The sequence below is a fragment of the Tenrec ecaudatus genome, chromosome 3 (assembly GCF_050624435.1).
Source record: "Tenrec ecaudatus isolate mTenEca1 chromosome 3, mTenEca1.hap1, whole genome shotgun sequence".
NCBI lineage: Eukaryota > Metazoa > Chordata > Mammalia > Afrosoricida > Tenrecidae > Tenrec > Tenrec ecaudatus.
This window is the reverse complement of record NC_134532.1, coordinates 202,976,486-202,988,983: the sequence shown is the minus strand read 5'-3', so window position 1 is coordinate 202,988,983 and position 12,498 is coordinate 202,976,486. Positions and strand designations below refer to the sequence as shown.

Sequence of the window (12,498 nt, the reverse complement as noted above, 5' to 3'; positions counted from 1 at the left end):
TGAGGAGAAAACCTTATCGTTCTCCAGCAGAGCAGCTGGTGGTTTTGAACCACTGAGCTTGCAGTTAGTAGCAGCTTAATGCATAACCACTGTGCCACTAGGCCACTGCTGGAAGTCACAGAGGGCAGTATTCTGCCTTTCTTTCATGAGGAATATTTTGACAGCAAACCCGTGCATACAATTCCATACGAAATGCTCTCTCGCCACATATCTCAACGCAGGAACCTAGACATTGTGGGTTTCCCCAGGAAGGTGATGTGTGGCTGGTGCTTGTCTCAGCGGTTGTCTTTGTACAACGAGTTGCTCTTTGTTATTACGCTCCTACTCCACAAAAGTTTGGACATCAGTCCTTACTCCCAAGTGAGACCCCCGAATGCTCCTGCCGACCAGAGTTGGAAAGTCCTGCTGTTGGACAAGACACTCAAAAGCGGAGGCAGAGAACCTCTGAGCAGGAGCCTTGGTAAACTTGGCGCGAACACACGGATGTCTATGACCATCCGCAGCCCTCGAGAACATCACTCCCTCTTGGGCTACTGTGGTCGCTGGGACGCTCTCTAGCTTCTGGCATGCGCAGCTCACCACTGGAAACCGTTCCCCTGCTTGCTGTGGTCATTGCAGAACAAAGGCAGCAAACTAAAGCACCTTGCAAACGGAAAGTCATTTTGCAGAGAAAATGAGGAGCTTGGTGCTCTTTTTGCCTTTTTGTTTTATCATCCCCTGTGGTACTCTTCTCTGGCACTGATTTGATTTCTATTTTCATTCCGAGCTTTTTTGCTTCCTGTGACCCGGGTCTGAGACCATATTGAAGGCAATGTGTTTGCCGCGTGTGTTTGCCTGAGTCAGTGGATGAAAAGAGAGAGCAGGAGAATGAGAGGGGAGAGAAGGGAAGAAAGAGCGAGGCCGGGTAAGACTAAAGCCAAGTCTCTGCCAAAGGAAATATAACTCGGGTTGCAGTCTAAATTCTGACCTTATTTCCAACGGACTCTGCTGATGTTTACCATGCAACAGGTCCTTTAAATCAGCGAGGCTGAACACACATTCCGGCAACGTTTCTCTTAGAACAGGCTCGCCAAGACAAATGGAAAGGGTGGGAGGGGAGAACGTTCAGAAAACCAGCCACCAGAATAAGCAAGAGAAATTGCCATTGCCCTTGAGAGAAGGCATTTTTCTAGTAAGCATTAGAGATGACAATTTTTCAGAAGAAAATGAGTGGTTTGCCTTTTGTAAAATTTCATAAAACTTTCTAATCAAATTTCAATGGAAAAAAACTGGCAATGTTTTCATACAGTGCAGCTGTGTCCCTGGTAAATGCCAATATCATTTAGTACATCTAGAGATACCAGACGTCAGTGTGCCAGGAATTAGGAGTGCTGGTGGTACAGTCGTGTAAGCTTTGGGCTACTTCTGTAAAAACACACAGCCTCAGAAACTCTTGGGGGCAGTTCTGTTTTGTTTTATAGGATTGCTGGGCACCAGTGGGGATGGATGGTCCATATAAAATATGCATTAGTTTACTAGGGTTGCCATAAGAAAGTACCATAAACAAGTTGGCTTGTAAGATCAGAGCTTTATTGCCTGGCAGTTCAACAAGCTATTTGAATATAAAGGTGTCCTGAGGGTCCAGAGATTCTAGGGAAAGAACCTTCCTTGTCTCACTTCTGGAAGCCCAGCCATCCCATTGTGAATGCAGTCACACATGGAATCCTTCCCCCCTGCGAGCCTCTGTATCTCTTCTTTTATAAGCGCACCACCCCCATTGGTTAGCATCCATTCTGCTCCGATCTGACCTCAAGTTCGTTGATAACATCTTTAAATACCCCATTTCCAAATATGATTGCATTTACAAGTACCTACGCTCAACACGTGCATATATGTTTGGAATAGATTCAATCCTTGAAAAAGTGGATGAAGGAAATAAATGCAATACATTTAGGGAGCACATCAAATATCCATTGAAACCTGGTTGGTGTTGTGGTTACACATGCGCTGTGAGCCTCCTGGTTGGCAGTTCAAAACCACCAGCTGCTTCAAGAGAAAGACAGGGCTTTCTACTGTGGTCGACAGTTAGCATCTCTGAAACTCAAAGGGGCAGTGCTAGCCTGCCATATAGACTAACTATGAGTGGGCATCCTTTCGGTGTCAGTGAGTCTGTGGTTTTTTGAACCATGGGTCCATCTATGGCGAGTGTTACCATTGATGCTTCTAGAGCAACTACAAAGGATGAAACTCTTAATTTACAGGAGGAAAGAGGAACACAGTCCCAAATTTTACTGAAGGGTAACTATTCAAACTTGTATGTTTCAACACACACACACACACACCTGGAAAAAACAAATTAATTAGTCAATTTTGCTCAAAAATTTCCAAAGCAACAAGTCAGAACTGTTAGGGAAATTAAGCGTGAATAGAAAAGGTTTTTTAAAAAAAGTTTCAATGCTTGGCTCAATTCTCAACCCTTCCTCAGAGACATTTTTTGTCCTATCTCCACAGAAAGAAATAAACAAGCATACACAATGATTTCATTAGGCCAGATTGAGTAGAAAAACAAATCCAAGGACCCTCAAATATGTGTAAGTATGAAGTTTATATTAAGAAGACATTATATATCAAGAAAACATCCCAACCCAGTTCAGATCAAGCCCTTAAGTCCAATACTAGTCCATAAATCCCCTTTCAAACCCACACATCCACAAGCAATGATGGAAAATGCTGTACGATCACAGGGTGCAAAGTCTTGTGGATCCAATGGTGGTGGACGCATCTTCAGAGATCCCACAGGTCTCAGCGTGCTTGCCAACAGGAAGGTGAAGGGAGGGAGGGAGCGAGAGAGAGAGATAGAAACATTCCCAAGATCCTCTTTATGAGAAGACTATGCCCACCAGGAGGTACTATCAGGTTGTGACCTAATTGCCAGGTTTGATTCCACCCACATCTTCTTGCAGGTGCCATGTTGGCATAAAAAACCTATAACAATTATTAAATGAATTTCACAAATGTTTAACAAGTGAAAAGTAAGCATATTCATGCTTAGTCGAATCAAATATTTCTTATTGAGTATGATATAAAACTATAGTTTCACATTTTATTGTGTATTTATAATTACCTACCAGGCATATTAAAAATACATGGTGGGGTGGGAGGCTTCAAAACATTCTTGGAAAGATGGAATGAAAAAAAATTATATGAAGTCCCCTTGTACGTACTCAGGTAAAGTCTTATCATTTGGGGTAAGTTGGTCTTGAGTATGTGCAAGTAAACTATTTTTACAAAGTAAGCAAGGAGATAATGATGTAGCTGACATGTCATTCACTGAGAAGTGTGTGTGTGTGTGTGTGTGTGTGTGTATTTAAGAGAGACATAATGGAACAACTCAAGTTGAAAAATTGGTTTGGATAGTTTTGTGAGAAATGTGAGGGACTTCAGTGTATTTTTAAAGGACTGGGTACTTTTAAATTTTTTTAAAAAGTGATCGAATATGTAATTTTAAATGTCCCAGTTAACAGGCTAGTTTGGAGAAAAAGAAGAGAGGAGGCAAGCAGACCAATTATGAGATTTTTCAACAGGTGAAGGTTTCAGTTCATTAAGTCCCATGCATTATGGTACATTACCTAATCATGATGAACACAATCTAGTCCCTTTCCTGAAGCTACCTGCAGTCTAGTGAAGGAGATCCAATAAATGAGACAAAGAGAAAAGTCAGAGAACCGGGTGAGGTGGGAAGGTATAAGATATTGCAGAGCAAAGAAGCGCTGCTGGCACTGTGGGATCCATGGGGCTGCTAAGCACAGGGTCAGCAGTGCAGACCCCACAGCTGCCGTGCAAGAGAGAAAATGCTCCTGGAAAGAACGACTGCTGCAGGAACCCACAGAGTCAGATGGGTTGTGAGTCGGCCTTGACTCGATGGGTTTGGGTTCATAGAGACCAAGCCAAGAACAAGTTAATTACAAGACCAAGATGGCCCTTGAGAGGAAGCCCATTAAACTGGTGAACATCTTGTGGTTGTTTTCTTTTTCCACTTGTAGGAGCAGAAGCCAGACTGAGGACTTGTCATGAGTGAGTGAAAAGACAATGAAAGCACAGATACTGTGTTTTTAAAAATTATTTTGTTGTGAATATTATTGCTAAGAGTTAGAACGGACTCCAAGGAACTCCACCAGCACAAGGTACAAAAGAGGAGAAAGCAGGTGCTGCTAATGAGTTAAAGGTGAGATTATTGAAATGCAAGATCAACAACAACAAAGGGGGCAGGGGGTAGTGTCACAATGGAAGGAGCAAAAGCAGTGCTGAAATGTTCAATGGAGTCAAATAATTATCTGCCAGTACGAGACGGTACTTGAATAGACTCAGTTTCACTGATGAAATAAGAGCAAAAATAACGCCCATCGCTTCATGTTGTATGAAGGTGAAATGAGATGAACTCTCAAATTCATTTTGCATGCTATCTAATATAGTTCAACACAAAGTCAATTGCCTTTGAGTTGCTTCTAACTCTTGATAATGCCCTGTGTGAGAGTAGACCTGTGCTTCTTAGAGTTTCAACTGAGTGATTTTCAGAAGTAAATCAATAGCCCCCCCCTAAGGTGCATCTTGGGGGAACAGAATCATCAAACTTTTGGTTACCAGCTGAGCACATGAATGAGCCATCTAAGGACAATCTATCTTGAGGTCCCGACAACTGTGAAGCTGGTGATTAGACACTTGATTCATGCCAAAGCCAAGAAAGGGAACACTAGATAAACTTACGCACACATGAACTCACAGAAATCAGATCAAATGATGGCATCTGGGTGCATGAGAGGTAGGTAGGTAGAGATAACAGAATGGGTATAGATTTTTAAAATATTAACTAGATGCATGAAAATCCATTCACCTTGTATACTAGTACGTTCCTCAAGAGTCAGACAAATAAGAAGAAATATCCTGGCACAGAACAGCGTGTGCATCTTATCAGGACAAACTCCAAATGAATTGGCTGCCTGCGGCATCCTCTGATTATTCACCAACATCTTTTCCACCAGCACATGTTCTTTATTTAGCTGGCAAGCAAGCTACTGGTGTTTTAATAGCTACTCATCTTGTCCTGAGGACTGTGGAAGAAGGCAATCGCAGAGGCATGAGATTGCCACGCAGCTAGCTCTCTGCAGCTGTGGGTTAGCTTCAGGGAACTGCAAGCCCCCCTTGCTGCTTCAATCCCCCTAGTTTTCTGTTGAAAGCCTTATACCACAAAGTGCTCTGGGACAAAATCAGCAGGATGGGCAGCACAATCCACCCCAGAAGGATTAAAAATATATACCCAGGTGATTGGGGTAGACATCAATACTCTGAAGCACTGACCTGAAGCTCCCTCACATAATAGACCAAGAATCACCATGTCCCCCCGTGGTCCTCTCATGTCCTTGTGTTCTTCTCCTGACAGTGAATTTGGGTTCTCAGAGGAAGCATAGCATCACAGAATTCCTCCCCACTGTGTCTCCACCCTCAGTCCCTAGTGAGCCCTTCTGTAGACTATTGACTGGAGAGCAACAATGTGTTAGGAAATTGTAGGCACTTGTGTACCAGACATATTAGGAGTAGCTCAGACTGTGCTCTGTTGACTGTTACAATCGTGAATGTTGTGTGTTATTTCAACATGGTTATGCTTTGATTCCCATTGCTTTGTAAGACACTAGGTAGTAAGCATCAATTTTTGTGTTCTGTTAGCAGCCAATCAGTGGAAAATAAAATTTCTTTGGCCATGCAATCCGCCTCCATTGGTTGACTACACAATGGATGTTCTAGCATAAAACTTTTGCTCACTTCTCATTGCATGACCTCTGGCCTTAGGATTAGCATAAACATCTACTCTGCCACCTGACCTGTAGATTTGGGGCTCGTTAGCCCTCTATGAATCACCAACAATTTTTGCTTGCTACTCGAGCCATGGATTTGAGAAATGCTGGCTTCCACTATGGTGTGAGCAGTTTCCTTGTGGTCAATCTCTCTACATGCCTACCTGTATGCTTCACCAATCTTGCACCCTTAAAGAGCTCCGACAAAGACAACCTTCTATTAGGTGATCAACCTGCAAAAAATTTACTCAACCGTGTAATCACACACACACACACACACACACACACACACACTTTCCTCTCGAGTTCTCAATCAATAACCTCTGCAGTACTGCTTATAATGATTAACCCAATCTTGACCTGCATCGCCTACTGAGCCAGGGTGATACTCAGTGTAAGACTACCCAACTAGCTTTGCTCCTTGAGATAGATTGATTTGCAAATTAGAGAAAGTAGTGTTTGAAGAACGAAGAGTTGTGGGACCACCTGGGGAAATCAGTTCCTGCTCATAGGCTCAGAAACAGAAATAAAACAAAGAGAAGATGGTCCTATATCCCAGAACCCCAATTCTTGACAATTTTCAAAATTTTGGGGTTTGTGCTCACTTCAGCAGCACATATACTAAAATTGGAACGATACAGAGAAGATTAGCATGGCCCGTGCGCAAGGATGACACGCAAATTCGTGAAGCATTCCATATTTTTTTAAAAATTGGGGGGTTTAATCTCTATTAAAGTTCAATTGTACTTTCTGCTTTTGAATACCAAGAAGTACTCTTCCCAATAATTTTTATTTTTGCTTAAACTAACTTAAATTCCATGAGCCTATACAGTCTGATGAAACAATGAGTATTCAATAACATTATTACTATTATTATTATATCACTACTGCTAGATTAGCAAAAGCATCATTAAAAAGCATCATCTCCTATGCAAGCCCATCTTGCATTCTCATTTAGTAACAGATAACTCATCCTCACAATTATTAGAACACCAATCATCTGAATCATGAAGAAAAATAGGGAAATGCCATCTTGATGTATGCTTATACATTTATTGATAGATGTTCAAAGATGTAGTGGAAGAATGAATGATGCCTACCATTACCGAGCACGGTGGCAGCTGCCATTGTCAGAGGATGTACCATGCATCAACCCTGTGCCTGGGAGGAAAGGAATTCGCTGACATCAAACTTGAAAGTGCTATCTTATGAATCAGATTTTGGAGTAGGAGTAACAGCTGTCAATAAGGTAAACTCTGTGAATTAGGTGAAAAAACAAAACAAAGTCACTAATTTATAAAATAATATTTATAATCCAACTTTCCCGCTGGTTGCTATGTTATTTGCATAATGGGCCATAGCTCCAGAATACGCCACTAAAAGTCAGAAAGGTGACTTCAGCTCACTTACTTTAGCCATAGCAGCTAGAGAGATCATTCTTAGAAAGGGACATCCTGTTTGGTAGGGAGTCAGTGTCAAAACTAGGGACACCCTTCCCCCCCTCCAAAGAAAACCCAGGAACAACAAAAAGTCAGGAAATCTTTAGTTTCAGAGATGGGTTCACACAAAAGCTGCACAGTGGCTTATGCATTCTAAAATTGTGAGGATGGCAGAGGACCCAGTGATCTTTGGCCCTGTTCTATATCAGGTTCTCACATCAGGAACAACATACTCTATCTATGTGCACAGAGCTCGGGGACACATCTGCTAGACTGATTCCTTCTGCTAAAGTCATTGAGATACCAACTTCCTGAACACCTCAGTTTTCAATAAAGGTTTCACAATCTAACGAGGAAAAGTCAAAAAGTCTGAATGTTCTAGAAAAAATTACTCTTCAAATTCATACCCGTGTATATATAAGGGGTCATTGGTTCGAACCCACCTGATTCGCCACAGAATCAAAGCTGTCCACACCTAAAGGAACTACAGTCTCAGAAACCCACAGCGACAGTTCTACTCTGTTCTGTGGGGACACTATGAGTCAGATTCAAGTTGATGGCGGTGAGTTTGGTTTGTAATTTTTGTGGAATTTATTAAACTATAAATGAGGCGTCTCATTGAAAACACCATAGATTAGTGCTTACCATCCAACTCAACTAAGCTCTGTGGCTTCCACTGTGTGGTTGCTCTTAGGTGTCTTTGAGTTGGTCACAGTGCCAGGTTCTAGCCATCCTCACAATCTTCCTATGCGTTAAACTATTGTTGCAGTCACTGTGGCAGCTCCTCTCCTTCAGGATCTCCCCCCGTTTCCCCCCAACCCTCTATTTCCGGGGCATAATGTTCTTTTTCAGGGAATGACCACTCCAAAGTATGCAAGATGAATTCTCACGACCCACATTTTTAAGGAACATTCCAACTGTGCATCTTCCGATATGTACTTGGTCATTCTTCTGGTAGTCCATGATGTATCACAAATCCTTCACCAACCCTCCAGCCGCCTTTTTCATTTTCCAGCTTTAGCACAAATTGGGGACTATTCAAAATAGCCTGGCTTGGATCAGTTGCACTGATGTCTTCAAAATGACTTCTTTGATTTTTTAAAACACTTTAGAGGTATCTTTTGCAGCAAATTTGCTGAGGGCAATATGTTGTTCGACTTCCCGACTGCATTTTCCTTGGGTATTGATTGGGGATCCAAGTAAAATGGGCTCTTTGATGACTCAGCTTTGTTCTCTGATAACCTGATGTCACTTATTGATCCATTGGGAAGATTTTCATTTTCTTTTCATTGACGTGTCACCCACACGGATGCCTGGAGTCTCTATCTCCAGCGGTCAATGTTCCAAGTCCTCTTCACTTCCAGTACCCAAGGCTGTGTCATCTGCATCTTTCAGGCTGTCAATGAGAGTTCCTCCTATCCTGAGGCTAGTCCTCGTTCTTGCATTATTTGCTCAGCGTACAAAGGGGATAAGTATGGTGAAAGACTATGACCCTGCTGCACATCTTTCTTGACTGTAAGCCAGGTAATCTCTCCCTTTTCTGTCTGAATGAGTTCCTCTTAGTCTGCATGCAGGTGTCTCGGGAACACAAGGAAGTGCACTGAGATTCCCATGCGTTGTGATACTAGCCGCAGCTTCTTAAGATATACACAGGCAAATACCTTAACATGGTCAATGAAACACAAGCAAATATATCTTTCAAATAGTCTCTGATTTCTTCCAAGATCCATCTATTATCAGCAACAATATCCTCTCTCTAGGCTCTCTTTTGAATATAGCTTTTGGCAGTTCCCTGTGGATGTATTTCTATAACTGATTTTGAATACTCTTCAGCAAAATGTTGCTTGTGTGTGATATTATGGATACTGTTTGGCAATGTTTGGTCTTCTGTTGAGTCACTTTTCTGTGGAATAGGCACAGATATGGATCTCTTCTGGTCTGTTAGCCAGGTAGTTGTCTTCCAACCGACTTGACAAAGACGTGTGACTGCCTCCTGCACTGCCACCAGTTGCCCAAGCATCCCACTTGGTACTTTCACTAATGCTTGCAGTGAAACTTGAATTGCTTCATTCAACACCATCGGTTCTTGATCCTCAAATCATGCTCCTTCCAAATGATCTTTGCGTTTGAGGAAACAAAAGGAAGTGTGAAGGTGGCAGGATCAGGGCTGTCCAGGGGGTGGGATAGAGTTTCCCGAGGAAGGTTTTGTAGAACAATCCTTGCTGTCCTCAAGGCAGAGCAGCTGGATGGTCTGGGTGGGAGCAGCCCTGCCTTGGCACAGCATTCCTGCCCCTCGTCTTCCCACTGTTTAATTTCCTGGAAAGTCTTCCTAATCAGTCCCCACAACGAGTCTATGTCCTTCGAAAAACAATCTATCAAGATTATCCTTTGAAATCGTACAATAAAACACATTCACCATAACCTTGTGGACTGACTTCTTTTCTTGAATTTAACCCTCCTATAAGATCTCCTTGCAAGCTAGTGTTTTGACTGGGCACCTTCCCCTCCCACCTTATAATTTTTTTTAAGACATCCTAATGAGACCAAAACAAGAGCATTACGGAGGGAACTTGTGTGCACCCACTTATTCATCATAGAAAGATGTTCACGCAGGTTTTGTTTGGCATAAAGTTCACATGCCTCATGGCTACCTGAAGACGGATGCCCTGAAACTTCAGTTGGCAGCTTCAAGCTAGCTAACAGCATTTGCCCCACTCCCTAAATCTCCTGTTTAGGCTCTGTCCAAGTGATATATCTGAAATACAAGTCGAACGTAAATCTACCATATTTGTGCTTGTTCTCCTGGTGAGTTCATCAAGACTCCTGGTGATAAATAAGATTTAGATAGTGATGTCACCTTATTTATTTCCCACCTGATCCTTCTCTTTGAACTGCAGGCTTATATATGATAATAGCCAGCCGATAACTCTCCGAGGCTGTCGGAAAACTCAGGCAGTGACATCTCCGGACATCCTCTCCAGACAGTCTTCTCCGTCAGTCTTCCCACTCCACTTAATGTCAGCCCAGTCTCTGATTTGGGGGGCCAATATGTCAGAGTCATGTTTTGAATAGAGAACTGAGTAAGAAAGAATAACATCCCTGAGTTCAGGAGGAAGAAGCAACAGGATCAGAATTTGAGCCCAGGAATCAAACCCTGATTTTCTACTGATTCCTGTTAGACTGTTACCCTCTTTAAAATTCCATTGCTTATAATTTGGTACTGGCTAATAAATATCAACTCCAAAAATGCATATCTAGCTTTCATATGCAAATGATGAAAATCCCTTTTGCTTAGGGTCAAGATTGTTTTAAGTTAATTCTTGTACCCTTTTCTTTTATGACAGTCTATGTGTTCTTATTCAGTTGACTGGGATTTTAAAAGGGGAACTCATATGTCTCTGTTATAGTGTTGTCTCAGCTGTTACTAGCTAGGTAATTTGGGGTAAGTTTCTGAATCTTTTGATAGTTTGGCTACTCTATGAAAAATGTCTTGCATGGAACAGATTGCCCAGTATATAGCAATGTATGACATTAAAACAATTAACCAAATCACAAGTTCCCTTTCCTTTTTGAGAATATGAATCATAGCACTTTCCTTAATATCTATCCCAGAAGGCCAGATGGCAAGACTTTAACCCATGGACATGTCATTAGGAATGAAAGATTGAATTCTGCAAAATTGCATTATGTTTGGGAAAGTCTGTGAAAACCAGAAAACTCTCAATGAGCTGCATTGACACAATAGTGGTCACAATGGAGTTAAGCATTCCAACAAGCATGAAGATGACGTAAGACTGGACAATGTTTCATTCTGCTATGCTCAGGGTTGTCAGGAGTATAAGCCAACTCAGTAGCAACTAGTAAAACCAATAAGATTTGTATTATTACACTGAATTATTCTGCAGAGCCCAGTAAGTATGTTTGACCTTTGGGTTGAAGATTTTCATGATTTGTTATATGATGCAGACAACAATTCGACTCAGCTGATAGCCATCAAGTCAGTTCTGACTCACAATGACCCATAAAGAACAGAAACAACCCTTTGAGATGCTGAGATGTTAAATTTTTATGGGAGCAGCCAGTTTCGTCTTTCTTCCACCAAGAGGCTAGTGGGTTCAAAAAACTGACCCTGGGGTTAGAAACTTATGGTGTAGTCCACTACACCACCAGGGGTCCTTGGCATTGACAGGAGGTGATACAGTGTAGTAGTAATCATTACAAATTTAGACATAGAAAATGTGGTCTAGGATTGCTTCGGTGCCGCCTGGGAAGGCGGGAGGTGGCGAGCGGAGGCCATGCTTCTTTGGGGCGAGGTCCCGGCGCCCCGCGGTTTGCCGCCGCGCCTCCTTCTGGGGTGATGGAGACTCAAGCGAGGCAAAGCCGCTGCGTTCATCTTGGGTTCTGGCAGCGGCCGCGCGCCAAGCGCTTGGGGAGGCCCTGGGAAGGGGAGACCCCGGGAAGGGGAGGCGAGTGTGAAGCACGAGCACCCCGAGCTCCCGACTGTTGCCCTGAGTCAGCCAGGTGCCACGTGAACAGACAGCAAGGACAGTCACAAAGCAGTCAAAAGCCCGCACCCAAACCCCGCCACCATCCTAGGCATAGTTGTAAGGAACCTTGGTGGTACAGTGGAGAGTGCTTGGCTGTGCACAAAGGCTGGGAGTTCCAGCCTACCCACCCAAGCATCTCCCTGAGGACAACAGGTATATAATCACTCTTGAATCAGTAAGCCATGGCAAGTAAGAAATTTGCTGTTAAATGTGGGAACTTTGCTGTCTTGGTGGATCTTCACATAGCTCCCCGAGGCTCAAACAAAGACACCAGCTGGTTTTCTGAAGAGAAGAAAGAGGAAGTCTGTTTACTGCTGAAAGAAACCATTGATGCAAGAGTTAAGGAGTACTTGAAGTTACCTAAACAACGCAAACCATCGACTGCAGAATTTACAAGATCCAGTCCCTTGTCCTTAAAAGGCTACGGCTTGCAAATCACAGCTTACTTCCTCAAGAGAGGAATCCGCCTTCGCTGTATCAGGGGCTCACCAAGTGCTGAACTCTGTGTGTTCCCCGACAGATTTGTGGTCTGTGTAAGTCAGCTCACAGTCGGTTGTGATCTTGTGGCGAGTCAGAATAAAGAATTGGTGACTAGTCTTCTGAAAGCATAGCCGCAAGCACCTGCTCCGCTGGACTGCAACCTAGACCACTCTGAATGTCCCAGAGGTTCTGGCCAGATGCTGG

At 42.9% G+C, this 12,498-nt stretch overlaps 1 protein-coding gene and 1 non-coding gene across 4 annotated transcripts in view; one reads left to right on the top strand and one right to left on the bottom strand.

Moving 5' to 3' along the window:
* The window catches only part of KCNIP4 (potassium voltage-gated channel interacting protein 4), a 279,632-nt gene that overhangs the window by 112,517 nt on the left and 154,617 nt on the right, over positions 1-12,498 (bottom strand). The gene's annotated exons all lie outside the window — the stretch shown is intronic.
* On the top strand, positions 6,426-6,532 carry LOC142443969 (U6 spliceosomal RNA). Its single transcript, XR_012783666.1, has one exon. It is a non-coding gene; the product is annotated as a U6 spliceosomal RNA (small nuclear RNA).